The 17413-nt window shown below is 43.6% G+C and overlaps 1 long non-coding RNA gene across 1 annotated transcript in view; it reads right to left on the bottom strand.

Moving 5' to 3' along the window:
* Positions 1 to 792: 792 nt before the first annotated feature.
* The window catches only part of LOC107534674 (uncharacterized), a 27643-nt gene continuing 11022 nt past the window's right edge, over positions 793 to 17413 (bottom strand). The window contains exons 3-5 of the long non-coding RNA XR_001602958.2: positions 8009 to 8237; positions 7763 to 7846; positions 793 to 3677 (exon numbers count right to left, since the gene is read on the bottom strand). This is a non-coding gene — a long non-coding RNA (uncharacterized LOC107534674). The remainder of the gene's footprint in view (positions 3678 to 7762; positions 7847 to 8008; positions 8238 to 17413) is intronic.

The raw sequence follows: 17413 nt of genomic DNA, 5'->3' as shown, positions 1-17413 counted from the left end.
TTTGTTCTGTTCTGGTTCGCAACCCTGCTCTTCAGACTCAGGGAAAATTGTGTTCTGCTTATGAGAGCTTAAGTGTCACAAGGACCGTGAGATTTGGAGACCCAGAACATGAGGGAGAACCTTCGGTCTGCCAGTGAAGACACAGGAATTTGCACGTGTGTGTAAACTTCAGAGACTCCTCTGGTCACTGGAACATCCTCTGTACATATCTCAGAGATGACTCACTCAATCCCAAGTTATTGTGACTTCAGTCTCTAGCAACTCAACAAGTGCAGCTATCCAGCCACTTCTCGAGAAAACTTCCTATTTTCAATATAACTATGGTTGAAACCTTCTCCAACACATAGCTCATAATGTTTCCCTCTCCAAGGACAGTGACTCTGCTTAACATCTCTTTTTGGGACTCTAAAACACCAGCTGCTCACTAGGTTTCCAATAACTGAGACAAAGCTAGCTTATTTCTAAACACTCTCTGTTTATCTGGGTGTAATGGTTTAAAATATTCCTAAATACTTTAGAGATTAAACTCTTGAAATTTTACTCTCTGATGACCAGTACATAAATTCAAAGTGCCTTTGGGATCTAAAGAAAACAAGAGTGCTCACTTGGAGGAGGGAGGCTGAGAAAAGAGCAGGAAGTGTTGTGTTTAGACTCATTGGTTTGGAAAGTCTTTTCAAATATTTATATCAGTATCAAGAACTTATTTATGTTTTATTTTTGGCGTGGCTTTGAAGAAATTACATGTATATCCTCAAAAACTTTGGGTATTGGTATTATTTTATAAAGAATATACTACTACTAATAAACACAAATACAAGATGAATATAAACTTTTTTTTAAAGAATTGAAGCTTTTAATTAAATTTTTTCTCTTTCCTGCCTCTTTTTTACTACAAATACCTTTTTGTTTTTACAAAAGCACACAAATGATGTAAGATGGTGGTTTCTAGAAGCACATCTGGAAGACTAGTTAATGACCTGTTTGGTGGTTCAAGAGCATTCCAGTCTCCTGATGAAGTTCATAAAGAGGCTCAAAACACAAAAATATGATAGTATTTACAATAATTATAATATTAAAATATTCTAAAAATATGATAATAATTATAGTGCATTATGTAGATCCTGGAGAAGAAAAAAAAGAAATAGAGAATTCTCCTTCCTGCCCATGACATTGGTTCTTCAAGCCAACATCTTCTTTGCTTTTAACTTTCATGCCAGTCTCTGTGTACCTTAACTAATGCATTTTCAAAATTAATCTTCACAGTGACTATGAGGTGGGCCACAGTATTCTCCCCATTTTACAGATAAGGAAACTGGGCTTAGAGAGGTTAGCACCTTGCCAAAGATAGAAGGTTGTGAGTGATGGAGCAGGAACTTGGACCCAGCTATGGCCTGCAGCCCGGGCCTTCCGGACATGCAAGCTGCCCATGACGACTGGCGCCAAGGCCGAGTTAGCCAGACACAGAGGCACCGCCAGGCCCAGGAGAGCCAGAGGCTTAAATTGCTAACTCCAAAGGCAAGGACAACTTCCACTGGATTTATTGAAAATAATGAAATCTAGTTCAACAATTTAGGGGACAATGTCATTCTTAAGATTTGGATTTGGCTTTGCCTCATTTTTTAGGCAGGTGACATGAAGGTGATTTCACTTCGAGAATAGGGACTGTTAGATCCATTGAGTGTCTGCTCTGTGCTTCTAGGTGCCAGGAAGAAGGAAGATAGCAAAATGTGGTTCCCACATCAGAGCTCAGAAACATGTGACTACTACATCCGTGACACTGGGCAGATGAGAGTTTTGCCCTTGAGTCTGCAGTTAAGGTGATCATGTGGTTGGTCTCCTTAGGGGTCCCCTCACAGTGGACCCCTCTTTGACTAAAATGCTAAAGTGAGTTTTTTCCTACCATATGTGAGGTACTCATGAATAACACCATCAGAGGACAGTGTAAGAATGCAAATATTTGGTCCCTTGAAAGGTTCATTTCCACTTTTTTCTGAGTGAACTGTAAGGTTAACTTTTCCTCCAAAACTTTTACCACTCCTCCCATCTTTCCAGCTAGAGCAGCCTATGTTGAAATCAAGCTCGAAAATACAGATTTGTTTTTAGGCAGGATCCACACTCCACTCCCAGTAAAATAGGATTCTAGAAGGTGAGAGCCAAAGTGGTAGAACTAACCAAATAGAACACCTGATTCATCTCTTCTTTTAAAAATGGAATAACTGAGACAGAGAAGCTAAGTGGCTTGACTATGGTCAAAAAGAAATAAACAATAAATCCAAGACTTAGACATTTTTCCACAACCCTATAGTTCATGAGAAGTCCAATCCAAGGGTCAGAAAAGCCCATGATGTGAGCTCTGGTCATCACAATGCTGAAACAAGGCAGATTCTCAGTGAAAGTTAATTAAGTAAACACTTGAGGGAACCCCCAGCTTCTGGTGTACCTCGAGTTACCTCCCCACTAGTCTTCTCCTACATTGCACCTTCCTTTTCTTCCTGGAGTCAATTACCCAGTCATGGTACACCACTCATGCCTGAGCAACAACAGCATCGCCAGAGATGCAGACATTACCTAGCAGAGCTGGAGACCACCCAGCTATTTCATTAGTGCGTTTACTGGGATGTATTTTACTAGTTGGCCCCTACACATGCCACGCAGAGGCTGAGGCGAGATTGTTTTAGTAGTAGGAGTTGGTGACAAATCCAGGGTCTAGAGCAGAGAGAAGTGAAAGAGAATTGGGTACAATCTGGAGACAACAGGTGAGTTAACTGGTTTGCTCAAGGTCACCCAGATGCTTGGTACCAGAGTGGGCATCTGAACTCCGGCGTCAAGGTCAGTCCGGCAGCTCCGCACAGTGATGCTCTCCCCATAGGCCAAGAGCCATAGTGCTGTTCTGGGAGGTGCTTACAGAGGGTAAATGCTGGAGCAGAGCATCAAGGGCAAGGGACAAGGAGGACGCTTATCCTCAACGTAAATGTTTATGATGAACCTACTCAGTGTGTGTTAGACTCACTGTGTGGGGCCCTAATACAAGAGAACTGGAGTTTTCATAATAGGAAGAAGCAATGGGAGCAGGTCTGCTCAGTGGAAAAGCCACGTGAGGACAGAAGAGGGTGGGCAGCTATCCACCAGCCAAGGAGAGAAGCCACAGGAGAAACCAAACCTGCTGGCGCCTTGATCTTGGACTTCAAACCTCCAAAACTGTTGAGAGAATACATTTTTTAAAATCCTCACCTGAGGATATTTTTTCATTGAATTTTAGAGAGAGTGGAAGGGAGAGGGGGAGAGAGAGAGAGAGAGAAACATCAATGTGAGAGAGACACATCGACTGTTTGCCTCCAGCATGTGGTGGCCCGAGCAGGGCCAGGATTGAACCTGAAACCCAAGTATGTGCCCTTGACTGGGAATCGAATCCACGACCTTTCAGTGTGTGGGCCAACACTCTAACCACTGAGGCGCACCATCCAGGGCAAGAAAATGTATTTCTTTGATTTAAGCCTCCCATTCTCTGGTGCTTCGTATGGCAGCCCGAGCCTACAGAGAGGCCGACAGTGAGGGGCTGCTGAGGACCTCTGTCTCCATCGCATTCGGCTGCAGGCTTGCTGGGCCCAGGGAGGAGACGGGGAGCTGAGGAGCAGAGTCGGGCCTTAAGCAGGCATTTTCAAGTCAATCAGGTTGTGCTGAAACAAACAAGCAAAAAGAGATAAATAGTGATGGGAGTTGCAGACAGACATGAACAATTTTTTTTGTGGCTTACCTGTTTTAATCGCCTTGTTTCCTTGGTGGTTGATTTTATATGAGCAAACTTTTGTCTCAGAAAACTCACTTCTTGAAAATGTATAACCTAAACTATTTGGGGCTTCAGATTGTCAATGTTTAGAAACTAATAGTTTATGTCAAGGAAAGGGGGGATGTCAGGAAAAACGGAACAGTCAGGACCTCTGAAAATCTCCATTAAAGCAGTGGGAATGCTGGCAAAACTAGTCAGAGTCCATTTTTTCAGAATCTGAAAACTGGTCAAAGGCTTGTAGCAATCTGAGGAGAGTTTGTTCAAGAAAAAAAGGCTGAATCTCAGCAAGAGCAGTAAGATGGGTGACATTTTAACTTGCTCCCTCTGTTTCCCTCCCCAGCTGAGCAGCAGCCTGATAACCACAAGCCCAGGGGAAACCAGCAGCCCGGCAGCCACTGGAGGTGAGGCCTGGGGTTGGCGTTCCTTCACAGACTGTTCCCAGAGGACTGTCATCATTGGCTGTCCCTGGTGGTTCTTGGAAGAGCCCACTCACAAAGCTGTCTTTATTTGAACTGACTTGGTGCTTAACCACTGCTAAGAGCCTCTTCCTGGGGCACGAGTTAAAAGCCTCACAGCTGCCTAACGTGGTGGTATTAGCTGGTCCAACAGTAGGCTAACCAAAAAGCTTAAACAAAAAGCTGGGGAATGAAGTGTCTATAGGGAGCTTTGAAAAGCTTTGACATATTTCTGGGAATCTAGAAGGCTGCGTGCATGCCCGGGGCTATACAAATGCTCAGGAAAGACCTGAAAAAGCCCCAGATGCTCACCTCTGGTTGACCTTGAGATTCTGCACAAGCAGGAAGTAAAGGCTAAGACAAAAGTGAAAGCTGCCCGCCAAATGCTGCAAGTGTGTCCAAAGACTCACGGAGTTCCTCAGCAAAGGCCGTGAGACTTACCGGTACCAAGTTTTAATGACATTTCTGCCCAATTATCAGCTGACCACTAAGCTAAATGAGCAGAGACTTCCATGACCCACAGCCAAAGTATACAGACTCTACAGAAAAATCACTAAATAAAAAGCAACAAATCCTGGCCGTGAAGATAATCCAATTCCCAGAGTTACCGCATTATATTTTTTTAAATGTCTGATTTTCAACAAAAGCTTATGAAACATGCAGAGAAACAAAAAGGTATGGCCCATACTCAGGGGAAGAAAATCAGTCACTAAAAATTGTCCCTGAGGAAGCCTATATGTGGGACTTGCTAGGCAAAGGCTTTAAATTGGCTGTTTTAAACAGGTTTAAAGAACTAAAGAAAATCATGTCTAAAGAACTAAAGGAAAGATGTCTTATCAAATAAATAGAAATTAATTTTTAAAAAGAACCAGCCATAGCTGGGGTGGCTCAGTTGGTTGGAGCATTGCCCCATGCACCAAAGGCTCACAGGTTTGATTCCCTGTCAGGGCACATACCTAGGCTGTGGGTTTGATCCCTGATTCAGGAGCATATGGGAGGCAACCGACTGATGTTTCTCTCTCCCTCCCTCTCTCCCTCTCTCTCCCGCTTCCTCCCTCTCTAAAATCAATTTAAAAATAAATAAACAATAAAAAGCACCAAATAGAAATTCTGGAGTTGAAAAGTATAATAACTGAAATGAAAAACTCACTAGAGGAGTCATTAAAATCTCTGAAGAAAGGAAATTCTTCGTTGAGGATGTTATTTTATTAATTTCTCAATGCACAGTAACCAGAAGAGCAAACAAGGTGTCTGTGTTTCCTAATGACATCGATCCCTCTGAGCAGTTCCAAGCAGTTCGCTTTAGATTCATGGAGGGCCTATTATGTGGCAGGCACTGTTTGATGCTACAAAATAGAGGAACAGAGGTTTGGCTGAATCTGTCTTCATGAAAAGCTGCCCTCAGTGGACCTGTAACTTCTAGCAACTTCTCTCTCCCTGTCATTTTAATTTCCTGATGACGCAGGTCTCTCTTGACAGTCTCTCTCACTAACCATCTTCACACCTAATCTAATCTATTTATTCATTCAGCAAACATGTGCTGTGCCATCCATTGGAGATACAGTGGTGAACAAAGCAGGTGCAGCTCCTGCCCTCCTGGCCTCAGGGGACTGGCGTGTGGTATAGATAATGCCACGTCGCAGGTGAGTGTCTAAGGAAGAAAAATGAAACCAGGCTGGAAGGCGGGGTGCTTTTAGATAATGTAGCCAGGAAAGAATTCTCTAAGAAGGTGACACATGAGCAGAAACCTAAATAAAATGCAAAGGTCGGAGGAAGGAGAGTCCCAGGAAGAGGGGACAAAGAACTACAAAAGCTTGGGTGGGAGTGAGCTGGGCCTGCGGGGATTCATCAGGAGGCCAGTGTGAGTGCAGACTCTTCTTTCAACATGTATCTTGGATTCGACCTGCTCTTCTGTGCTTTCCACCACAACTCATATCTTACCTATAGCACTCACATTTACCTTATTTCAGAAATAATCTTTGTTCTTCTTGCCCCAAGTCTGTGTCCCACACAATTCATCCTAAACCCCACCCCTGGGATAACTTGTCCAGAACCATTTCATCACGTCACCTCACAATCAAGATGTTCCAGTGGCTCCTTACTGCAGCTGAGCCCTTGGGGTCCTCCACAAGCATTTACTGGACTCCTGTTATGTCTCAGACACTTTTCTCAGAGCTGTGTATACACAAATGCATAGCAAAGACCAGGTTCCTGCTCTCACAGAACTTATGTTCTTGAGGAATCAGACAGGCACTAAACAAGTAAACAGCAATTGTCAACATAAGTTCATATAATGGTAAATGCCAAGGAGAAAACAAATAGAGAAAATGGTGACAGTGGTGGGAAGGCAACCTAAGGTGGTCTAGAAAATCTGGGACCAGGGTCTGTTCCAGGAATGGGACTAGCAGATGCCAAGGCCCTAACATGGGGCTCTTCAAAGGCTGGCTCCACAGCATCCCTTTGGGAAGTCTCCCCAGCACACCAGGGAAATAGGCCACCTTTCCTCTGAGTGACTAAAGCAGGATCCGTACTTTTATTTGAGTGCTTGCCAAATGGTCAAGTTTGTCTTCCTCCAACAGATTATGAGTCTGCTGAGTACAAGAACCCAATCTAATTCATATTAGGCTACCTGGAGTACCGTAAATCAGGGGTAACCATCTGAGGAACTGAACTGAGTGAAGCCTAGTGTCCTAATCTGGAAGGTAGAGTCACCCACTGTTAAGCTCTAATCCAACCTTGACTCGCATTCCTGGTTTTGTTAAGTCAGGGTCATTGCTGCTCCTGTCTTCTTTGGGTAAAATTTGGCAAAGTTTACAAACTTTAATAAATCAATATCACATGACTATAAAATTCTGGAACACAAATTATTGTTTGCCTAGTTAGAATAACTTTCAATAATTAACATGTTTTAACTTCTAGATTAAAATTGTCAATAGTTCAAAGTTTTGAAATCGATATTGAGATTACAGTGACTTGTGAAAAACTCTTTATCTTGATTTAGTAGTTTTATTTTAAAATGTTTGTTGAAAGATTGTCACTGATCTAGTCATTCAATTAATATTATTAATAATTAATATTTTAAGGACTTGTATGTACAGTACCTATTCCTGAGTATACAAGAGTAAATAAAATATACACATTCTTTTACCCTTGTGAAGTTTACAGTCTTGTCAGGATACAGGTAAGAAACAAGAAAACAAACAAATGTATAATTACTGATTACCATACTTAGGGCTGGAGAAACAAACAGCATACAGGATACAAAATAACAGAGAGAATTTTGCCTAATGTGGTCAGGGGACACATTCAAACCTTGACTCTGCTGTGCAAAAAAGGAACGGATCTCACAGCCTTTAATAAATCTAAATGATTTGCTTAATTCTGAAAGGTGGTTTCCAATGCCCTGCGGCCATTTTATTTTTCTATGTTTTTATGAAAAAGTCTTTAGCTTTGTTCTCCAATTAATCAGAGTTCACTGTGTTTATCGTATATCATGTCATTGTAAAGTAAACATACTTACCAAGGAGATGACACTCTGTTCTTTATCTCCCTGGAGCATATTCTTTTTTTGGTCAATCCTCACCTAAGGATATTTTTTCCATTACTTTTTCAGAGAGAGTGGAAGGGAAGGAGGGAGAAAAGGGGAGAGAGAGAGAGAAACATTGATGAGAGAGCCACACTGACTGGTTGCCTCCTGCACGTGCCATAATCAGCGGCAAAGAGCGAACCTACAACCCAGGTACTTGCCCTTGACCAGGAATCGAACCTGAGACTCTTCGATGCTCCAGCCAATGCTCTAACCACTGAGCAACACCAGCCAGGGCTGGAGCATATTCTTTATCGTTCCTTTAACTGGCTGAGTGACAGCATTTGCAGTTGTGTTTCCTGATGACATTGATCCTTTTGAGCAGTTCCAGGCATGCGGGTGGCTGCAGGCTCACAGTGGTCCAGTCCCACAGTCACACATCAGAAGCCCTTCAGGTCATGCAGTTCACCTGGTTAGAAGAACATGATGTCCATGGAATGTCTGGGGGATGTTCAGGGTGGAGCCTGGTGACCATGTCAGCCCCCCAGCCACAGGCCTCATTCTACCCCTGACCCACAGGCTTGTGCTGTAGGTCCTGTGGGAGACCACGGCAACATGTAGATTAATCAGGGCAGGTTCTTCACAACCTCACAGAGGTGATAAAGGAGGGTGCTACGAGTTCAGTGCAATGGTTCATTCTGAAGCAGCCACCCCAGTCCTCTCAGAAGAAAGACAGAGAAAACACAGGAGCGTAAGGATCACAAAGCAGTCACTAGTGGCTGTGTCTGTGCACACCCAACCCAGACAGGGAAATTACTGTGAATTCCAGTGACCTAAAAACAAATATGGGGCATCCCTCCCTGCGTTCCTGAGGGAATGTGTAAATACTAATAAAGAGCAGGACAATCAGATAGTCCCGGGTCAGGAGTTCTTTATAGAGACTGCTGATCTAGTTGTAAGCAATTTGAGGTGCTAGGAGCCACTAGCAAAGAAACACATCTAGGACTGGTGGACAACTATTAATTTGTGATTTATCAAATAAAAACAGTGTGCCTCATGTGAGCCTAGCAGGTGAGAAATGATAAGAAAAGTAATAAGGGAGTCAGGCAGAGAGACCCCAAGTGGGACTGAGTGTCTTGGATGAGTGGCCATTGCATTTCTGTTCAGACAAGTTATTTACCACTGGGAAAAACACCCACTCAGTTCTAAGAGTAAACTCAAAGTAGGCCTTAGACATAAATCTTTCATTGTTATGAGAGCCTGTAATTTCCATAAGCATTTCTCACCATGGTTGGATTTTTTCCCTTTATTTATTCACCAAAATTTGTTGAGCACCTACTATGGGCCAGCTACTATTGCTGGTGGAAGGAAATACAAGGTCACGCATTTACAAAGCACATATTGTGTGACTAACAGGGTACTGGGTCCAAAGGAAATAGAGAAAGTCCCTCATAGACCTCACATTCCATTGGTTGGGGAAGGAGGGTCTGGGAAAGAGAGAAAATAAACTAATAAACAAGCAAGTGCTATGAAAAACAATGAAGTAGGTAACAGGGGGTGAGGGTGCGGGGTGATGAGAAGGGAATCTTAAGAAAAACCATCTTTACCCGCTACTATATACAGTGACCAAGGAAGGCCCCTCTGATAAGTGACACTAGTGCAGAAAATGCAGGGAAGGTGTGGGAGAGAGGGTTACAGGCAGAAGGGGGAAAGCAAGTGCAAAGTCCCTGGGGCAGGCGTGTGCTTGGCACAGTCAAGGAATAGCAACAAGATCATGTGGCTGCACAAATGAGGGAGAGAATAGTAGGAAATGAGACCAGGCATGAAGGCAGAGGCCAGATCATGTGGGGTCTTGTAGGCTACAAAAGGACCATGATGGGAGCTGTGGAAAGGCTCCTAGCAGAGAAGTGATAGTATCTAACTTAGACTTTGAAGGGATCACTCTGGCTGTGTGTGCAGAGTGGAAGCAGGAATACCCCAGGGCAGAGACGAGGGGGGTAGACCATTAGTACGTTATTAACATGAGCCTCATTGTCCATACCAGGAAGCCCAGGCCAAGCTGACTTAATAAGGAGTTCCTTGAGTCAGATTTCAAACCATAGAATTTCAGTTAATCAGAAAGGTTGTGGGATGAAGCAGTCTTATGATTGCACTGTTCAATGGAGTAGCCATGAGCCACATGTGTCTCTTGAGAACTTGGAATGCAGCAAGTTGGAACTGAGATGTTCTATAAGCATAAATTACACTGAGTTTCAAAGACACGGTACTAAAAAAGAAGAAAAAAACACACAACAAAAACCAGAATGTGAAATATCTCATGAATAATTTTATACTGATTATATACTGAAATGATAATGCATTGATGCATTGCTCTGTTCTTTTTGTCTCCTTAGATCTTTTCTTACATATAGAGAGCTGTGTGCATTTTATTAGATATTGTGTTGTTTTCTAGCAAAAGCCTAACTTCAATAAAATGACCAGGGCTTGCATTTCTTTCTTTATATATTACAGGACCCAGTACCCTGTTAGTGACACAATATGTGCTTTGTAAATGCTTGACCTTGTATTGAAAAGAAGGTCTTGAATGCCAAGCTGTTGGCTAGCTGCTTGCAGAATTATCGAGATCCAGTTCGCCTTAACACGGTCATTCATGGAGAAACCAATAGACCAGTTGCTATAAAAAGAACATGGCCTCTCCTCTCAAAGGAATTCATTTGGCAAAGTAATGCTAAAGGAAAGTAATCTCACTTTTAAGATAGGATCACATTTTCCAAATGAAGTCAAAAGCTTTGGTCACAGGCTACCTCTGGACCCCGGCCTGCCCATCACATTCCTTGTGGCAGAGTTCAGTCCTGTCTGTGATGGATGGAAACAAGATTTGTCTGAGGCTCGTGGAATCCAGACATTGGGACAAAGGTCTACCTTCACAACAGGGAGGAGGCGAGTCCTCATCAGGACTGGACAAACATACACTTGAAATTAATGTCACCTGTTTCTTTTCACTTTTTTCCCTCACATTTCATATTTTACCAGAACATGAAAAAAGTGGAGAGTAAAATTTGCTTACTTTTTACTTTTTTAAATGTGGCTACTAGAAAATTTAAAATCACATATGCAGCTCACACTTGTGGTTCACACTGTATTTCTATTAAACAGCACTGGTATTATATAAATTGAATCACACAAAGAAATCCTTTGTCATTTCAAGACTTAATGAAAATTTTTCTAAAATGTATTGTCTATCCTCTGATTTGAGTAAACAAAGTTATGCAAAGCATAGCTAATGTAATTGAATTCGACTAATATGTGTCCGTGATTCTGCATCACTAAAGCTTCGTTCTAAACATTTCTCGGTAGCCCCGTGGTCGTGAAGATTGTAAGTGTGGCTCTTCCATGCTGGTTCTGTCCTTGGAGCGGCCCCTGGCCTGGGATCCTCAGCTTCACAGGTTCAGAACATGAACTTGATCGATCAATTTCCTGGCTGAGACCTTAGGGACACATCGCTCACGAGTTGGTGTGAGAGCAGTGAATTTCCAGAAGAACAGGCTTTTCTGGGTCATTCTGTCTGGCCTCTTGCTGATTCATATTTTCGCCTCCCAAAGGTGTACATGTCTTGGGTTGGGCCCCAAACCCAGGCAGGGCAATGAAAGCTGCAGGGTGGATCCAATGCACAGGGGCGCGGAGGTTCTAAAGGTGATGGATTTATGCAAGCAAGGCTGTCATGTGGAAATGCAGGGAGTTCCCACTGAGACCCTCCCTAAAGTGAATTTACCTCAGGCAGCACCTCTCCCAATCCTAAGGTAACTTTCCAACATCTTATTTCTCAGAAATGATCAAACTCTTTGGGAGCATATTGAATTGTTCAAGTTCACGAGAGGTGGCTGTACACATTTAACAACTTACCAATTTATAGGAGGAGACAAATGGTTATGGCTCGTATGTTTGGGTCATGGAGTCCCTTTGCTCTGCTCTCTGTGGGAGAGGCTGCTCAGGAGAGCAATCCTTCAGAAGCTGCAGGCTGCTCGACAGGCAAAGGCAGTGAATAAGGGGTTGGAGATGGAGAGAAATACCCTGGCTTCTCCCTTCCTCTTGCCCTCCAGTCTTGTACCAGTTCCTACCAATAACTGAATTTAGAGGCTGAAGGGCCAGGGAGCCTGGGAAATGTATTTCCCTACCATATAGGGCTGGACAAAGAAGGATCAGTCTTGAATCTAAGGGCAAATTCGCACTATGCAGAAGTCAACAATGCGGTGGTGATTAGGCTGCCCAGGTGGTGATGGGTGGGATGGGATGGGGAAAGGAGAGATGGAAAGTATTGCTGCAGGCCCCTGATTAAAGAGGGGTAAGTAGCATGCAAAGACTTTCTTCTGCTCATCTCTCAAAAAAGTGATTATCAAACATATTAAAGCACTGGAAGGTGAGGAAAGTGAGGAAGAAGCCATAAAAATGAGCTAAAATCCAGGAAGCATAAACTCCAAGGACGTATTAAAGAATAATGCATGCTTGGCTTGCAAAATAGAAGACTTAGAAGCAGCACAGAGCTAACTTCTTGTAGATACAAGTCATTGTAATAAAGCTGGTCTAGAAGGAAGCAGACTGAAAGCAGCAGCTGATGGAGAAGGAGCCGCCGAAGCAGGAGAGAGTGAGCCCCAGCTCTGGTGGAGGGAGGAAGGCTGTACATCTGGATCTCATGCGTCTAAGTCCAGGTTTGCGGAAGGCACTGCCCAGGCTGCAGCTATGCAAGGCCCTCCTGTCCCTGGAGTGAGTAGCCATCATGTATTCATTCATTTCACAGAAATTCATTGAACCCCCACAATGAACCAAGCACTATTCTAAACACTACAGATAAAAAACAGACAAATAATAGGAACACACAGCCCTTTGTGTGAGCCAAAGCAAACAGTCCATCCCATCTGGAGGAGAGGGAGAAAAGGAGTGTCCTGGCAAGGGTATTGGTACAGCGAATTCTCAACCTTATTCAAGCTATGGTAGACACATTGATGGCAGTTAAACATGCAATAGGAACATAACTGCTTCGTTAATAGAGATATTACTATAAAGAACATAGATATTTCCCCCTAGTTCAACTCAACAAATATTTATTGTGTGCTCATTCAATGCCTTGAACTGGAGCTACAGCAATAAACATTTTCCTTAAAAAGCGTTGCCCCTGCCCTCAGCATAGTAGAAATGGCCAATTCATGCAATATCTAATCTGGAAGTTGCTGCCAGAGACCTGCATCCTCCAGAGTTTGTGCAGAGGGTGGAGAATAGTTTCCTCTCCAGGGCAGAGTAGTGGTGATGCTGGTCAGGGCCAAGGAAGACAACCTGAGCCAGCTTTGCAGCCCTCCAGTGACAGGGCTCAGGGCTAACTTGCAACAGAGAAACGCCTTTTTGATTTTGCCTCATATAAAGAGGTTTAGTGTTCTCTTTGGCAGCACACATACTAGACCAATAGGAAGATTAGCGTGAAGTGTTGTCATATTTCTGTGAATAGGGCTCTGTATCATACCCTAATGATGGATATATGTCATTATACAGTGCCTAAACCCGCAGAATGTACAACACCAGGGGTGAACTGTAATGTAAACTATGGACTTTGGGTCATTGTTGAGACAGGCCAGCAAGCCAGGACAAGTGGAAGGGAAACTGAGACAGCTGAACAAACTGACAGAGCAATTTACAGCAGAGACAGAAGGTCCGCTCCCTAGAAATAACATCTAGGCCTCGGTTGTATTTCAGCTCCAGACCCAGAAAAGGAGCACCACCAGGACCAGCTGCAGTGACTGACGACCCCCTGCCCTAGCACCGACCCATCAGTGAAGACCATGGCCCTGGAGGAGCACACCTAAAAAACGGATTCATATTCTGCTGAAACCCTCCCCTAAGATTCCTGCCTGTGAGAAAGAGAAAGAGATAAAGCCTCAAAGGGCCCAGGGTGTCCTTTGGGGAGCACTTCCTGCCATTCCCTTTGCTCTCTTCTTTCCCCACAGGCGGCCATCTCCGAAACTCTAAAGGACCCCATGAGGCTGGCAACCAGGGGAGCAATGGGCAGCAGCAGCTCGTCCCAGGTTAACCCCTGAACCCGATGCCAAGGCCCCCTTTTCTCTGCTTCCCAGAGAGCTAGGGCAGCCCAGTTTAGGATCTCCTGCTGCTGCTTCTGTGCTAAGCCCTTTCTTGTTTTACGTGCCCAGCTTTAATAAATGTTCCTTCATAGTCATCTGGACTCGTGTTGTGAAATTTTTCATGCACAAAGTCAAGAGCCCTTACATTCCTGACTGGCGCTAGGCAGACCTGCCAAAGGCCAGGTCCCCTTTCCGGTAACAACGATGTGTCATTGCAGTTTCAACTATTGCACCCCTCAGGGGCAGGACGTTGATAACGGGAAGGCTGTGCATGTGTGGGGCAGGCAGCATATGGGAAATCTTTGTACCTTCCACTCTATTAAATAAAGTCTTAATTTTAAAAGAATGACTAAAAAAGAAGAAGATGTTTAGTCAGGATAGCAGCTGAGTAAACACCTTAGAAAAGACAGACAGACAGGAGACAGGCCCTTGAGCCACTCTGCAGGGGCTCAAGGCAATCCCACAGGGAAGCCTCACAGTCTATCTCTCCCCATCTGGCAGGGGCAGGATTGGACACCAGTATATTTTAGTCTAATTTTCTCCTTTATATTAAAGATTTGCAAAAATCACCTAAGTAATTTAACTAGTCCAGTACCATAATTTACCTTTTGACTTGTTAATAATTAGGGGGAAAGATACATCTGATCTGAACTAATTTCTTACATTGTAAACCTTGCATTTTTTCATGTTTCCCTCGGGCTCATAAGGAAAAATAAGATTTGTTTTTCAAGATATTCGCCCTCCTGCTGTTATGCCCAGAATTGCATTCCTGGGATGGTACTGCTGTGTCTTAAAAGTTAAGATACATTTCTGTTGCGCAACAGAAACTAAATCACATCCAAGCCTGGATATACTTCGTGCAGAATCTTTGCTCCCTTTGTTTGCTTTGGAAAAATTAATTTTTAAGCATCATGAGGGCCTTGGTTAGTCAAGGGTGCCTGTTTACTCAATCACAGGATGCTGGGTATCATGTAGCAATTTGTGCAGAGCTCTCAATCTGTTTGTGTTTTCCAGAAAAGATAAGTTTGCTGGAGTCCTACTGGGCTTTCCCACCCTCCACACCAGCCAGGTTTGCAGCCTGCAGCCCAGAGGGATTGCCCAGGAAGTAGCGCTGCTCATCCATTCTGGCCCACCTCACTCCCTGGCTTCCTGTTGCCTCATTTTAAGTGAATTTGTCTGGAAAAAAAAGTTCACCTACCCAGATTTGTTATAAATCAGCATTTTGATCATAACACTTGTCTAAGGATTTTCGTTGCTTTTGTTGAAAAGAAACAACAGGCCCAAAATGGAATCACTTATATTGCCCCGCATCAGCAAACCGAGATTTACTACCTACCCTAAGCACCGTTTCAGCTTCTCCCGGGAATGTAATGTTACCCAGTCCATCCGGAATTCCCTGGCCAGCAGTGGTGGGATAATCTGCCTAATTCCCAAAGACAGGTGACCTTGCCCCAAATGACCCTCTCCCTTGTTTATGACTTTCTTGTCCTACCCCATTTCTGCCTTAAAAACCCTTTTCTCTTCTGCAGCTCTTTGGAGTTCCTTTCTATTTCCTAGATGGGATGCAGCCTGATTCACGAATCATTGAATAAAGCGAATTAAATACTCAAATTTACTCAGTTGAATTTTGTCTCTTAACCGCTTCAGCACCTGGAGACATCAGTGAAGTTTTAGGCTTTTTCCACAAGATCAAAGCAGCATCGCTACTGTCATTGGCTAGGGCAACCAAGTCAGAACACTTCACAGAAATCCAGCAACCGCCCGGGGTTGAACTTGGTTGGGCAGGTTTTTGTTTTGTTTGCTTCTCTGGCTTGTTGATTAAAGCAAGTGGAGTAGTTTAACAGGTATGGGAGGCAGGACCTGCCCTCCTCAGCCTTAATTTAAAAAGATGTTAGATCAAGGTTAATGCCACAGGAGTTAATCAAGTTAGCTGTTAGAGCAAGTTGAATTCACCCTTGGAGAGAATAAGAGAATAGATGATACAAGAAAAAACAAAAATGGACAGGAGGGCATCCAAATATTCCTGCCTACCTCTTACCATGCAGCACAGACAAGAAATAGACTCTGGGAACAGACGGATAGTTGCGAGAGGGGAGGGGAGTTGTAGGACTGGGTGAAAAGGGTGAAGGGATTAAGAAGAACAAATTGGAAGCTGCAAAATAGTCACAGGGATGTAAAGTACAGCATAGAGAATATAGTTGATAATATTGTAATAATAATATTATTACATACGTATGGTGCCAGGGGGATACTTGAAATACCAGGGGAACACTTTGTAAAGTATATGATTAGACAACCCATTATGCTGTACACTTGGAACTAACGCAAAATAATATTGAATGTAAACTAATTGAAAAAAAATTTTTTTTTAATGAAAAGAAAGTAGGCTCTGGAATTTTATTTAAAGCCATACAACCATTTTATTGTTTTGTTTTGTTTTTTGTAAAGGCATTTTTCTAGTTTTTAAAGTCTGGGTTGTCATTTTAACATACAATAATTCAAGTTAGCCAGATGAGATTGAAAAGATAAAATAGCCCTGGCTGGGTAACTCAGCTGGGTAGGGCGTCGTCCCCATACACCAAGGTTTCAGGTTCGATCAACAGTCAGGGCCCACAAGAAACAACCAATGAATGTATCAATAAGTGGAACAACAAATCGATGTGTGTGTTTTCTCTCTCACTCTCCCCCGCTCTCCTTTCTTCTCTCTCTCTAAAATCAATAAATTTAGAAACAAAAAATTTTTTAAAGAAAAGATAAACAAGTTCCCCACCCAGAAATGATGACTCTTTTCTCTGGCCTCTGCAGCACTTTGTTCTACTTGAGTCACAGATTTAGCACAGTGTCTTCTATATTAGAGCACATACTTCCGCCTTCCCTGCCCTAACCCCCTTGAAGGCATCGGTGTTATCGGAAAGGGGACCTGGCCCTGAGCGGGGCTGCCTAGGGCTGGCCTACAGTGTGTAAGTTCTTGGCTTCATGCAGGACTGGTGATTTCATAACACCAGTCCAGGCGATTCTGAGAGGACATTTCCTAAAGCTGGGGACAGTGAAACAAGGATGGGCCTAGGATAGAAGAAGCTAGAGGAGAAAGCCTAGGTGGGGCTGCTGTCAGCTCACTGGAAAGTCAGAGAAATGGAGCCTTGGAGACAGGTTCAGAGGGTTAACCCAGGATGAGCTGCTGCTGCCCACTGCTTCGTTGGTTGCAAGTCTCATGGGGTCCCTTAGAGTTTAAGAGATGCATCCCTCAGGGGGAAGAAGAGGGGGAGAGGAAAGGCGCAGTGTACTCCCTGGAGGGAAAGACAAGCTGGGTCCTTTGTTTTGAGGGTTTTTAAAGGCTGGGAGTTTAGGGGAGGTGTTCAGGAAAAGATCTCAGTAGAATACTCACAAGCTTTTCTAGGTGTGCGCTTTTAGGGTCGTAATCTCCACTGATTGGTCAGCACCGGGGCAGGGGGTCATTAGTCATTACAGCAGGTCCTGGTGTCACCCACCTGGTTTTGCTGCTTTTCTGGGTCAGGAGCTG

Source organism: Miniopterus natalensis, chromosome 9, assembly GCF_054644295.1.
Source record: "Miniopterus natalensis isolate mMinNat1 chromosome 9, mMinNat1.hap1, whole genome shotgun sequence".
NCBI lineage: Eukaryota > Metazoa > Chordata > Mammalia > Chiroptera > Miniopteridae > Miniopterus > Miniopterus natalensis.
Note: the sequence above shows the minus strand (reverse complement) of the source record. Positions and strands in the feature narration are given on the sequence as shown.